Source organism: Protopterus annectens, chromosome 14.part0, assembly GCF_019279795.1.
Source record: "Protopterus annectens isolate FY-2018-M chromosome 14.part0, PAN1.0, whole genome shotgun sequence".
NCBI lineage: Eukaryota > Metazoa > Chordata > Ceratodontiformes > Protopteridae > Protopterus > Protopterus annectens.
Window position 1 is genome coordinate 764347088 of NC_056748.1, and position 15171 is coordinate 764362258.

The window sequence follows — 15171 nt, forward strand, 5'->3', positions numbered from 1 at the left end:
AAGCGGGGGTTCTCTTTATGCGTGAAATGACTAGTACTGTGAGAATAGACAGTCCTGTTTTACTTAATAGCTTCCAGAACAAGACTGAGTATGTTGATATTAACCTTTAAGGTTTTGTTCTCCTGCATATAGTTTACCCTCTGTTCTGACATTCAAAACTTCCTCAGTCTTGTGTCTTTAAAGCTAAACTAAAAAAAGACAGTTTGTTTTTGGTTAACACTTTTTCTGTGTGGCAGAGTCTCTCAAAATCCTTTTATTGTTGTCTAATGTTCCACCTGTTCACTTTCTTTGTAGTTCATATACTGTTTGCCATGATGATCCTGTGAACACACACGATGGAAACATCAAACTGCTTTGGACGACGTTGTACATAAAATGCTGAGAGAACCTCTTGTTTTAATGTACTCATTCATTCATTCATTCAATTTAGTTTCCAAAGAAATAATTAAACAAGTTATGAGTATTGTGACACCCCAACACTGGCCCAGTAATCAAGGAGCCTCAATCCTCACCACTGGCAACAGTGGGAGATGTACACACTGGGAGGATGACAAGTACACACACACACAGTAAAGTGCAGTTTCCCTTAAGAGCACACACAGACCACAGTCAGTCTGGGGCTGGTTTCTCCCTCTTTCTATAGATCCCCAGTAAGACTTCCCACTGGCACAGCTATAGAGTTGAGTCCTTAGCCAGGGTTCCAAGCCAAGTCCTTCATCAATCTCTCTGTCCAGCCAGTGCTGCATGTCCCTGTCCAAGTAGCTGACACACACACACACACACACACACACACACACACACACACACACACACACTCTTGCAGATTTGTTTTACACACACCTGGGAAAGGCTGGCACAGGTTTACTAGCTATGCCCCCTTCTGCCCAGATAAGGTAGTTATAACTACCACCAGAACCCCTCATCAGCTACTTTAAGGCCCTTAACAAAGGGTTCCAATCCTACTGTGTAATGTTACTATTAATCCAAATGGTAGTCTGACCAAGAGCAAGACTGTTAGGAGAGTGGCCTGCACAGTGTAACCAAATAAATATGCAAGTACTCTCAGAGCTTAAATATGTCTCACAAATATCAGCCACAAAGATATATTTAAATATATTTAATAATAAATAATAAAAGAACAAGAAAATATTCAATAAATCGTCACAGTAACTTCAGAGTTCAAAATTACAGGAAATATTTAAAACAACATTGCAGGACAGTCTCAAATAACTACAGAGAACATCTAAACTACTAATCTTTACTATATCCCTTACTGAATCTAAAAGAAATTACTGTACCCTAGTTAAGTTACAGCAAGGCAAGACAGATGTGATGAGTGGATGTTTCCAGCTGATGCTGCCAGGTCAAAAGACAAAATACAAAATGCACACTCACTCTCTCAGAGAGTTCTTAAATTAATATCAAATATTAATGCTGGGATGCTTGCAGCATGACATCACTTTTTGTCACCCGACTTCATTTGCCAGGCTCAACAACCATTGCTAGAAACTGCTAGCATTTAGCATCTCCCTGTGAAAAATACATAGTCCTTCGATCTTTGCAGCTGCTAGAAGACATAAAACAATAAAAACACTTACAAAACAATGCAGAAGGCTCCCAAGTTTTAGACATCCTGCCTTCTTGCACTGAAACTGAAAGATAACATCTCTTTTATGGCACAGTTATAAAAGGATTTAATTTCAACTATTTTACTGAAGTTTTGCAAGTTAACCATCTGTGTGCCAGTTCCCAATAGTTTATATACATTTCTGTTCTTTTCCATTATGATACACTACACTGTGGATACATCTTTAAGCTCAGTACTGTACAAACGCTTTTCACACACACTTCTGTACCAGCAGTTTGATATACACATAATATACAGCTCTAATACATTTGTAACACAAGCATATGAATCATGTTGACATTCACAACTGACATATAATCATTTACAAAATTCCAGATATCTGTGCTGGCAGTATCTTCCTCTGTCACGTTTCTATGTAAATCATATTAATATTCTCAAATGACATATAATTATTTACAAAATTCAAGATAGCTAGGCTGGCAATAGCTCCTTTTCTGACAGATGATATAAACAGAGTGAGCAGGTTGAAAGATACTTTGCTAGACAGTGTTTTATCAGTCTTTAGAAACTGGTCTTGGGAAGTACGCAGTTAAGTCTGCAAATGTAGATGATTCCACAGGACCTGAAGTAAGCAGGCCAAAGATTGCCTACCAGATGTGGATATTGGGAATAACCAGCAGAAGCAATTTTAAATGTCTTACCGGAGAGGAGGGCACCAGGAGTTTATTTTTAAATGGACAAGACACAAATTATGTACAGCAGGAAAAAAATTATTTTTGAGATCTTGACTTCAAAACTACTAGCAGCCATTGTAGATCCCATGACGCAGGTGTAATAGAGCTGGAACAAGGACCACCAGCCAGAAGCTTGACTTTGGAATTAGTTGGGTCAGATCCCCTTCAGTGAGCCAATGAAAGATGGTATTGCAGTAATTTAAATGGAAGGATATTGGTGCATGGATCATTGTTACAACACCTAACAGTGGATCAAAGTGCCTTGTCTTGGGAATTTTTTTATAGGAATCTAGACTGAAAGGTGTAGATGACATCAGACACAGTATCCCTAATTCTGTCACAAAAGACTTGCACACAAATATTGCATGCTTAAGAAGGAGTATACAGTGGATGGATGGACCAGCATCAACTTTCTTTAAATTTGGATTGCTTAAAAATGGGGGAGCGTAGTTCTTAGAAGGATAGACACCAGGCATTCTTCTGAGATATTAAAATCTGTTACAGTCTCTAGGAAAAAGAATGGAGAGATGGATGTCATCAGCATAGCAGTAATAGCAAATTCCAGTTCCAAGAATGACCATTTACACAGTGGAACTGAAGACCCTCAGTTAGGATACCATGGTCTATGGCATCAAAAGACACATTGAAAAATCAAGGACAACCAGCCAGGAATGTATGTAATAATCAATATGGCCCCAACTGTATTTTTAAAAAAAACCTCCTCTGTTCATATAAATGCAAATATTATTTGCCATTCATAATTCTTGCCCCTCAGAGAGATCATCTGCACCTTACCTTGAAAAAAACCTATATCAAAGAGCAAATCTTCTCCTAGGATTCCATGTCTTTAGACTTCTTAAACTAAAGTCATTTCCCTTCCATGCCAGCAGACTTGCACTTAGATGGTTCCACAATAGTATAAGGTAATGCCTTTCCATTTTGCACTTTCTTTGGATCTTCACCATACATAAATTTGCAGGAAAGTCTACCTGCTGCAGTAAAAACTATGCCTTTTAATCTGCCTTCCCCACAGGCTTATTTGATGCATCCAGTTGCAGGTCCTTCCATATAGCTATCCCCTGCAGTCATCCTTATACCCATACATGTTTTTCTTTCCAGTGATATTCCACTGTTCATTTCTATTTTTGCTTTACTACTAACATCTTAAGGAATACTTCACTTTTTCCCATTTTTGGCAGTAGACTTTTTACTGGTGCAGGACATGCAGACTCAACACAGAAGGCGCTCCAGCCGAGAATCGAACGGGAGAACCTCTTGCTGTGAGGCAACAACGCTACCGCTGCACCACCACAGCTTGCTGCTTAGGGATAGGCTATTATAAAAATATTCTGCCAAAAATCCCAGTAGTCCGCTGTCTTTGTGCATTCCTTTCTTGCTTTAAAACACTTTATCACTTTATAAGTAGGTGCTTATACATTAACAGAAAGTAATCCATATTAACATTTGTCATTTTCGTGCATTATACATTACATATAATATATATTGTTTAATAATTATTCATTCCAACATAACATAGATTGCTTAGTTCCTACCTTCCCTTAAACACAACTTCCCCTCTTAAACAATATTCTGAATGTCTTGTTCTGACAGATTCCATTTATTTCTGTTTAGTTTGATTCTTCTTGGTTTTAAAAACCCCACCCTTAGTTCATTTTATCTCCATGGCAGTTTTCAGTACTTAAGTTGCATTTGATGTTCTTCATGTTTCACTGTTGCAGTCATCACACTTGGGTTATCCTGCCAGGGGTAGCCCTCAGTCAGCCCGAATACCAGAGGCTTAGTATTTCTGTGTCGGTTGCTGTCACTCCTGGACTGACATCAGGTCGTCAGTGGTATAAAATCAGGCAGCCAATGCCATAACATCAGTCTTTCTTGCCGAGGAGCCCGAAGCAATACTCACGAGTGCCAGTCGGCCGCTACTTGAGTTTTGTTTCTGAATTGAAGTTGAAGTCTTCTTAAGCCAAGTACCCCATTGGGGATCCTTTTTTCTTGCTCTAACCAATGTCAGAAAAAGTTAACAGTTGTCTCGCCTGTGGAAAGCAGATAACACACAGACTTCCATTCTTACTGCATCACCTGTATAGGCCCAGACCACGACGTCCCTCACTGTCGCTTTTGTTCTTTGTTAAACACCAGAACTATACGTCATCGGGCCCTTATTGCAGCTAAATATTTTCACTCTCAGTCCTCGTATTCCGATATGGCTTCGGTAAGCCATCCGATTACCGATCTCCTGAAAAAGTGTAAGGATAAAGACAGAGACAGACGGCACAGGTCCAAAACTGCCGACGACGCTTAAGTTAAGCTATTAGTCAGTTCTCCGGTCCTCAGTGAGGTACTTTTGCAGCCCCTGATGCCCTTCTTCTGTGGATTTGCAGGCAGCTACTGTGACCTGTTCGGAGTCTGGTATGCCGCGAGACTCTTCAACTAAGGATCCTGCGGATGTCTCTACTTTGGATGGGTCTGGAGCTGCTCAGCAGGCACTGGCTTCCGAGGAAGTTTTTCACACTACTGATACTCATCACAAACCGACGACTTCTTTCGCGTCTTCAGTTCTTTCTAAAACTACCGAATTTCTAAGGCCCAGGGTACAAACTACGCCTAAAAAATGACCCAAGCTCAGGCACCTGCTTCCATGCCTCAGTCTCAAATGCTTAAAATGACAGAATACCTTATTATGCTTATTAGGGGAAGCCAGGCTACCCCTTCCAAAAGAAAGAGACTTGTCCCCAGTAGTTTTATCTGAACAGGAGTCCGATGTCTCTGAGGTTTCTGAATATGAAGATATGCAACCCCTCTCTGCTTATGAAGATTCTGATGCAGCGGAATCCATTCCTTCTGCCTCTCCTCCTGAGAATTTTTCATTTGGTGAAACCCTGCATACTTTAAGGGAGCATTTCCAATGGGAATGTCAGGACTACCCTCTGTCAAAAAGAGACTCAGGGAATGCTTAGATTTACCACAGCACATACCTTTAGCCATTCCTTCTGTCCTGGATGTTGTGGATGATGTTTTTATGGAATCCAGTTTGACTCCTGACACCCTTCTTCCTGCTGCCAGGAAACCTGACAGGTACTACAGAGTCCCTGACTCTCTCAAATTCCTTTTCAAAAATTCCACTGCTGACCCAGAAGTCATCTCCCAAGGACCTAAAGGAATTAAAACAATCTCAGCTAAGAATCCCACTCCCTTAGACAGGGATTCTTGAGCTTTAGACAGATGGGGTAAAAAAGTATGCACCTCTGCAACTTTTGCTATTAGAGCACTAAATTGTCAGTTCCACATGCTGAAATATCAGCAGCATACCATGGAACTCCTCAAACAAAAAATATGTTCCTTTCCTGCTTGTGCAGAAAATAAAGAATTACAGGGGCTTATGCTTTTGCAAGCTAAGATCTGATATTGTTAATCCTCGTTCATTCCTTACGTATGGGTATCTGTTCCGAGCTTGGAACCGAGCTGGCCATTTGGTAATCCCTTTCCTTTTCTTTTTCATACCTTCGGGTACTCTCTTGTACCATTGTTGGTACTTTTCTATTTGTTAATATGACAGATAAAAAGGGTAGTCCGGGGTTTAAGCGGTGTTCTGATTGTGGACACAAACTGCCTACTTCTGATGCACACTCTTTGTGTTTATTGTTTGGGAGCTTCCCATTTATCTGTTGAACCACCTTGTACTGTATGTGAAAACTTTTCTAATAGAACTTAGTTAGAAAGGAAAAATAAGCTGTTACTGAAGGGACTTCGAAAATCTCCCTTTTCAGAGGCTATTTCTGGGTCAGAGATCTCAACCCCTCCTAAAGCCCATAAGAAAATGGATGTTTGTACTAAGGCTAAATCCTTGCCTTCGTCCCCGGCTGGGGACTCTCAACAACCAAAATCTAAAAAGGCTAAAATTTTGGCTCTGGAGCTCTCTGTCAGCCCCAGTGCTTTCGGTGTCCAGACCTTCAGCACTGAGGCCTTCGGCTTCATTAGTGATTTCGGCTCCGTCCTCTCCTGCAGCCTTCTACATATTGGCACCAAGGGGCTCCTCAGTTCAGACCTTTACCACTGTATCAGCACCGACCGTTCAGCTGGTGCAGACCTTGACCGCGTCGACTCCGAGATCTTCCTCAGAACCGAAGCCTTTATTACTGACTCCAGTTTTGTTGGTTCCAGTTTCGGCACCGATCCCTGTGTTGGTGCAGACAATGACATCAGCACCAATGACTTCTTCGGTGCAGACTACAGTAGTTCAGTCTTTCTCGTCACCGTTGTCCTCGGTGCGATCAGATGAGATGGGCATCGAGTCTGCCTTACATATGGACAGGCCTGTTTCTCCCTCAGTCTCTGTGAGGTCCACTAGAAGTCTGTCTGAACATGATGTGTTGCGTTTTGTGGACCAGGCGTTCTTGGCCAGAGGTATTCCACCCCCTCAGGAACTATCCTTCCTTGGGAGGTGATCACCCATCTCCAAAGAGACAGTCTTATTCTCCTCTTTCATTGCCTTTGAAGTCCATGGATATAGTACAGTCTTCCCCTTCTGCAGTTACCTTTATGGATCTCACTAAGGAACCACAGTTGCCTTCATGGCAGGAAAGTTTTGCTACGACCCAGGATGTCAGCTGTGATACGCATAGTTTTCTGCTCCACAGCCATCCAGGGACTCCGAGTCAGCAGGCTGAGCCACTTAGGGGAGAAGTGCCCCCTGTCCTTGACATACACTCCTCTCCGGGAGGACCAGCCTTCCACGTGATGGAGAAGGCTTTTGCTGCTACTGGCGATACCGGACTGTCTATACCTCCACCCTCCTCTGGTACACTGGTTTCACAAGTTGCACTTAGCGGACACCGGGTGCAAGGGCCTCAGGACATATTCCCTCAGGAATCCCCTTTTAAGTTGTCTTCCCCAGCTTCTCCCGCTGCGGAGGTTCACCGGAAAAGTTTGTATAAGAGGAAGCACATGGACTCCACAGAGGAGTGTCTCACCGAAGACACAGATTTCAATGAGGGGGAAGGATCCCCTCGGTCACCCTCTGAGGTATCCTTTGGTGATATCCTTGAAATCCTGAAACAGAGAGGTGACTGGCAGCCCTCTAATCTGACCCCTGAGGAATCTGTGTTCCTGCAGGCTTTTCACGCCTGGCCCCCTACCTCCTGGGTTACTCCACCTGCCGATGAACTTGTCAAGTTCATCGTGCAGCGTGCTTGGAAGGCCCCTGATACTGCTGAAGCTATTCCCCGGAGGCCTGATAAGATCTTGTCCTCTCCTGCTTCAGATCCCCATTGGTCCAAAGGTCTTCCTGTAGATGCTTTGGTGGTGGTGGCTGCAACAAAAAAGGATCTGGCAGAAGAAAGCCAGACTTGTCCATCCACCTAGCAGAGTGTCCTGGGCCCTCGACAGAATAGGGAAGCGCACTTTTGCTTCAGCAACCTTTGCTATCAGGTCCCTGAATTATATGGCACATTTTACCAGGCTTCAAAGGGATCTGGTTTCTGAGCTGTCTGAAACCTTGGCTGGTGCAGTGTCTGATGAGGTCTGTGACAAAGTGGCCTCTCAGCTGGCCACCATTGAGTCTGTATCTAACTCCTCTATGCGATCGATATCTCATGCATCAAAAGGAGCAGCTAGAATGGCGGGTTCAGCTGTGGTCTTGAGACGACACGCCTGGATGCACTTGTGCAACTTTGCAGAACCTTTTAAGTCTTCCTTTCTTAATGCCCCCATTGAGCCCTCCTTGTTGTTTGGGCCCAAAGTTAAAAGCACACTGGCCAGATGTGAACAAGACGGTAAGACCCTTTCTGCCGTACGTGTCTGTTATCCTTCCCCTCAACGTGCTTTCTCCCAAAACCAAAAGAGTGGGAAGATATGGTTCAAGAAATCTCAGGGTCCTTTCCGTGACACACAGGCCGAGTTCTCCACCAGAGGCAGAGGGGGAAACTCACAGGGAAGACGCTCCTTTTGGGGCAGAGGGGGACCACGTAACCAGGGTTCCAGGGACTCTTTCCTTGGTCAATCCTAACAGTGCTCCTGAAGAGCGGCGCAACTCCTTTCCTCTGGAGGTGGTTGGGGGACGTTTCTCCTTGTATCCTTCTGCCTGGCTAACCATCACCACAGATTCTTGGGTACAAAGAATCATAACCAGAGGTTATCATATCCCCTTCGATCTTTGTCCTGTCCCTTCAAAAAATCTTCCCAACGTTCCACCGAGTCAAAGGGAAGAAGCAGCACTAGAGATAGAAAAGCTGCTAAGAAAAAGAGTCATCCAAATAGTCCCTCCAGACCAGATAGGATCCGGATTCTACTCGATTATTTTTGGTGCCAAAGAAAACCGGGGAGTGGAGACCAATTTTGGACCTCAGTGTATTGAACAAGTTTGTGAGAGTACAAAAATTCCGGATGGTCACTATACAGTCTATCCTCCCGCTTTTGGAAAAAGACTATTGGATGTGCTCTATAGATCTTCAAGATGCATACTACCACATAAAGGTGGACAGGCCATCAAGAAGATTTCTGCGCTTCTGTGCGGAAGCCAGTCACTACCAGTTCAGAGTACTGCCCTTCGGACTCTCTACAGCCCCCAGAGTGTTCATAAAGTGCATGGCAGTTGTCACAGCTCACTTGCGACTTCAGGGATTCCAGGTGTTTCCATACCTAGACGACTGGCTCATTTCCACCCCCACCAGACATCTACTGGAAAAAGCCCTGGCATACTCTCTCCTCGCTGCTCAAAGGCTAGGCATAACCATAAACTGGCAGAAATCCAATCTCACCCCATCTCAGTCGACAGAATTCATAGTGGTTATCTTGGACACAAAAAAAATACAAAGCTGCTATTCCAGAGCATAGAATTTTAAGGATAAAGCAACAACTAATGCCAATCCTTTCAAAGGAAAAATCCATGGCTCGCTCGGTTCTGCAGCTGTTTGGTTCCATGGCAGCCTCCATCACCATTGTTCCCTTGGCCAGGTTTCACATGAGGCTTCTATAATGGCTACTGCTCACCCAATGGTATCCTTTTCAGCATCCTCTTTCTGCCATGATTCGAGTAACCCACAGGTGCAAACAGGATTTAAATTGTTGGATGACACACAATCTCTCTCAATGGTCTCGCCCCTTTTCCCCCCAGCAACCCAAGGCCAACAGTGACCACGGATGCCTCCCTGATGGGATGGGGGGGCTATGTCAGGGACAGACAGTCCAATGCACTTGGTCCCAACTGGAGGCCCATCTGCATATAAATGTTCTAGAGCTGAGGGCTGTGCTTCTGGTGTTGCAAGCATTCCATCCCCTGCTGCCGTCTGGGACAATTGCAATTCAGTCAGACAACATGGCGGTGGTCTGGTACATCAACAAGCAAGGTGGAGCCATATCTTACCCCCTTTGTCGAGAGGCCATGAGGATATAGCAATGGGCGATGGCTACCAACCGTTTTCTTCTAGCAACGCACATTCCCGGGAGTTCCAACGTGATAGCAGACAGACTCAGCAGGTGCATTCTGCAACCTCATGAGTGGTCCCTGAATCCCTTGATAGTGGTGGAGATCTTCCACCGCTGGGGCCGTCCTTGCTGCGACCTCTTTGCATCCCCAGACAACTACAAATGCAGCAACTACTTTGCCCTGATTCCCCCTCTGGGACAGTCACCCAGGGACGCTCTAGTCCATGATTGGCCCTCTGGTCTTCTCTACGCTTTTCCACCCTTTCCTCTCATTCCCCAGTTTCTGAAGAAAGCCCGGCGGTTGAAGAGCAAGGTAATCCTCATAGCATCATATTGGCCACGACAGAGTTGGTTCCCATTCCTTTTACCTCACCTACTAGATCGACCGTGAATCCTCCATCCAATCCCAGAGTTGATCTCACACCCACAGAACCTGATTCATCCCAACCTGAACAGCCTGAAGCTAATGGCTTGGCTACTCCAATTCCCTTGATTGCCAGGCAGAATGATCTTTCTTTACCAGTACGTGATATTCTCATTGGTTCTCATAACTCCTCCACGAGAATTACTTATCTGAGCAAGTGGAAAAGATTTACCTGTTGGCTGAAAGATAAACAAGTAGACCCCTTTTCAACACCAGTGTCGATAATACTAGACTATCTGGCCGAACTGTTTCAATCAGCCTCTACCATTAGAGTTCATTTGGCTGCAATTTCTAATTTTCATGAGGGTGTCCAAGATTCCTCTCTTATGTCCCATAAATTGTGCAAGACCTTCATAAAAACGCCAAAAAGTGTATAGTCATCCCCTTTGGCAAAAACAAAGTGCCCACAAATTACCACAGAGGTGGTAATCCATTAAGTACAGAAGAAGTAATTAGGGACCTGGGGACCCAAGTTGATAGCAATCTCTCATTTGACAACCACGTGGCCAAAGTGGTTAGAAAAACATTTTATATAGCCCACCTAATCATGAAGGGATTCACATCTAGATCAGGGGAGGTCATCGTGCCTCTTTACTCATCCCTCATCAGGCCCATAATTGAGTACAATGCCCCTTCTGGGATGTACCTTACCAGACACCTGCAGCAACTGGAAAGACCCCAAAAGTACCTCACCAAGAGGATCAAAGGGCCGGTTAAAGAAACTCCAGCTCTACTCAGTGGCATACTGCCTGCTCAGAGGCGATCTGTGCCTGACGTATAAAGCCATGTCCAACCCAGAATTAATGGACATGCTGCACCTCAGAAAATCCAAATCCCATCGAGCTACGCGCTCGAGAGACTTGAACCTCAGCACTGAAATAAATAGGACATGCTGGAGGGACAGATTCATAACCCAGAGGCTCCCTTCACTCTGGAATAAAATCCCAGTCCAGGTTAGGCAGAATCCCTCATTGACTCTCTTCAAGAGGAATCTTGAGTGGATGGGAGATCGTAGGATTACCCCGGGTATCACGTCTGTGTCACTGTTAGGCAGAGGCACAGTATACTAACCTCGAAAAAGGGCATAGCAAAATTAATTTAAAATGGGTGGCGAAAGCCAAACACACTCTGGCTAGGCTTATAAATGCCCTAGGGCAGATAGCCTAGTATGAACCTATAAAAGGTGCGAATCATCTGAAGCCACCTTTTAAAGAACCTATTCAACCATGGGATTTATCACTAGTTCTACAAGCTCTGACAGTGGCACATTTTGAACCAGCCTCTTCTTGCGACCTCAAGTATTTGTCATGGAAAACCTTGTTCTTGGTCGCTATTACTTCTGCCAGATGTATTTCTGAACTTCAAGCTTTATGCATCAAGAGTCCATACTTGATTTTTCATAGAGACAGAGTGTCTGTGAGAACTAATCCGTCATTTCTGCCTAAAGTGATCTCTGAAATGTCCATTAATCAAGCCATCGAATTGCCAGTTTTCTTTCCCAACCATTCAAACAGAGGAGAGTATTGCCTACATATCCTTGATGTACACAGGTAAATCCGTTTTTACCTAAACAGGACTAAACCCTTTCGTAAATCTGACCAGTTATTTTTGGCCTTTTCTGGACCTAGATTAGGATCGGCTCTTGCTAAGGTCACATTAACTAGATGGTTGAAGGACTGTGTGACCTTTATTTACACACAACATAACATCTCATTGCCTACTACCATGAAAGGTCATTCAACAAGGTCTGTGGCAACTTCTGCTGCCTTCCATGCCAGAGCTTCTTTACATGACATCTGTGCAACTGCAACTTGGGCTACGCCTCATACCTTCATCAATCATTACAAATTGGATTTGGCCTCCAGGGGAAGAGCATCTTTCGGTTCTGTGGTGCTCAGGAATGTCCTTCCATGAGAGCCTCCCAGGGCTAAAGGTAGCTGGGGACTCTGTCCCATACGTAAGGAATAAACGAGGATTACCAATATCAGATAAAGAAGTTATGTCTTACCATAACGTTCCATCTGTATTGTTGATCCTCGTTCACTCATTACGACCCTCCCTCCTTCCCCCTCCTGTGGTTTCTAGTGGATCTCACCATCCAGTTCTATTAGGTTATTTGACCAGCCTCTACCTTCTTTAACTTGCAAACTCATGCCTGGGGTGCACACCTGGATGGCAGATGCATTCAGGGCCATTGGAGCCCAAATCAAATACATCTGCACATCAGCCAAAAAGACATGCTAGCTGTTTAGCATGCCCTGACAGCTTTGAGACCCCTACTCTCCCCGGGGCTTCTAGTGATCAAAACAGGCAACACCACAGTGATGTGGTACATCAACAAGCAGGGGGAAACTCACTCTTACCCACTCTGCAGGCTAGCCATGACCCTTTGGAACACGGGCTCAGCCATGGATATTCACCTGCTAGCTCAATTCCTGACAGGCAACGAAAACTCTCTGGCAGAAAATTGAAATCTCTTAGACCCACATGAGTGGCAATTAAATCACAACACCTTCATTTCTGAGTCACAAGGCTGGGGTACCCCCGAAGGTGGACCTATTTACCTCCCCCCACAACCACCAGCTCAGCCAGTTCTGCACCAGGGAACCTCACAGCAAGGCCTGGAAAGTGGATGCCCTATCCTTCCAATGGGTAAACCTATCAATCTATGCATTTCCCCCTCTACCTCTTCTTACAAGAGTATTATTCAAAATAAAAGAGGAAAGACCAAGGGCAATCCTGATTGCCCCAGACTGGCCATGCCAACACTGGTACCCATTACTGCACAGTCTGTCACCGTTGCCTCCATGGCACCTCCCTCAGATTCCAACTCTCCTGACTCAACAGGAGGGAGAGTTCTTCCATCTATAATTGCAGACCCTGAACCTGGCAGCCTGGCCTATTCCTTGACTTCTCCTCCAGTGGCCAGCCTAAGCAAGCAGGTACTGGATGTTATATATGAAGCCAGATGACCCAGCAATAGAAAACCCTATGCTGCCAAGTGGAAAAAATATTGTTCCTGGATCCAGACTAAAGGATCTGACCCAGCATAGCCCTCCTTACCTCTCATCCTGGATTACCTAGCAGACATACTCCACAGGGGCCTATCATTCTCTTACATTAAAATCCATGCCTATGCAGTATCTGCACATTACAGCACTGAGCCACCTCTCTTTTCACACCCTCTCATCAAGCAGTTCCTGAGAGGGGCTAACAATTTAAAGCCACCAAGAAGAGCCCCCTACCCCTACTTGGGACCTTAATTTTGTGTTGGAAAAGCTAACGCTACCCCCTTTGAGCCTGCAGCGTCAGCAGAGTTAAAATTCCTCTCTTGGAAAACAGCCATGCTTCTGGCCATCACTTCAGCTAGAAGAGTGTCTGAGCTACAAGTGCTTATGGCTGTGGAACCCTTCATCTTTTTTCATGCTGACAGGGTCTTCCTCAGGACTAACCCAACTTTCAAGCCTAAAGTGGTGTCCAGTGTGGCTCTCAACCAATCTATTCATTTGGCCACCTTTTTCCCATACCTCAGCATAAGGGGGACAGGATCCTGCACCCTTTATATGTGCACAGACAGCTCAGATTCTGCTTGGATAGAACAAAGCCCTTTAGGAAATCTGACCATTTACTAGTCAGCTTTGCACCAGGGGCAGAGGGCAAGGCCATATCAAAACAAACCATCTCCAAATGGATAGTTCACTGTATCCATTTCTGTTAAACACCATGGGAAACCACCCCCACAAGGGGTAAGAACACATTCCACTAGGGCAACTTCAACCTTTGCACCCTTTCTCAGAGCGGTCCCTACCAGGGACATCCTGGAAGCTGCAACATCGAGATGTTCATCGTGTTTCACTGTTGCAGCATTACACTTGGGTTATCCTGTTGGCAGGCTACCTGCAGTCTGCCTGAATTCCAAAGTCCTGGTCAGGTGTCTGTTGCTGTCGCCTCTTCCCTGACGTCAGTGCGGCAGGGGTGTATAAGATGCAGCTGATGCCATTTTCTCCAGTCTTTCTTGCCGCGCGGTGCCCGAAGCAAAAGCAGTTCTCAAGTGCCGTTCGGCCGACTCCTGAGATTTTCAAATTTGAATTTCAGATCCGAAGTCTTCAATAAAGCTAAGTACCCCGTTGGGGAAACTTTTTCTTGCTCCAGTCCGATGTCAGTAAAAGTTAACAATTGTATTTCTTATGGGAAGCAAATACCTCATAAGGATTTTCATTCTTACTGTATTCCTTGCCTAGGCCCTGACCACGACGTTGCTAGTTGTTGGTTTTGTGCTAGATTCAACCAATGCACTATTAAGCGTCGGTTCGATTTTGCTTTTCATTACTTTGGCCGAAGGTTTAACTATATAATGCCATCGGAACAACTGACGACCGGAGTCCATAAAAAGCGCAAGGACAAAGAAAAAGGCATCCAAGGTCCAAAACCGACGACGAAGCCTCTTCTAGGCCAGTCGCCGGTTTTCAGTGAGGCGCTTTCGCAGCCCTTGACACCCGCTACCTCAGAGCCACAGGCCGCCTCCGACTCCCACGTGGAGACAGCTAGGTCTCTGGAAACTCAAGGTATTGGGCCTACGGAAACAATTCCCTCAGATGGGTCCGGAGCCACTGAGCAGGCATCGGCTTCTGAGGGTGTTTTCAGACCTACACAGCTTACTATCAAGACCTCTTCAGCAGCCAAGGCAAAATCTAAAACACCTTTAAAGACAAGGAAACAAGTACATTATTCTCCTGGACAGTCATCCATGCCAAAGAAACAGATGCTCAAAATGGCCGAGGACCTAATTATTTTGATCAGGGGCTCCCATCCCCCTCCTGATAAAAGGCCTAGGCAAGACACTGACTATGACTCCTCTGACCAGGTTTCTATTTCTTCGGATTCCTCTTCAGAACAGGGATATTCTCTTCCACCCTATGAGGACTCTGATGCTGAAGAATCTATCCCTTCAGCCTCTCCTCCTGGGGACTACTCTTTTGGGGAAA

General features: G+C 45.0%; 1 protein-coding gene across 1 annotated transcript in view; it reads left to right on the forward strand.

The window, feature by feature from the left end:
- BTRC (beta-transducin repeat containing E3 ubiquitin protein ligase) overlaps positions 1 to 15171 on the forward strand; it is a 2835508-nt gene that overhangs the window by 992504 nt on the left and 1827833 nt on the right. The window lies entirely within an intron of this gene.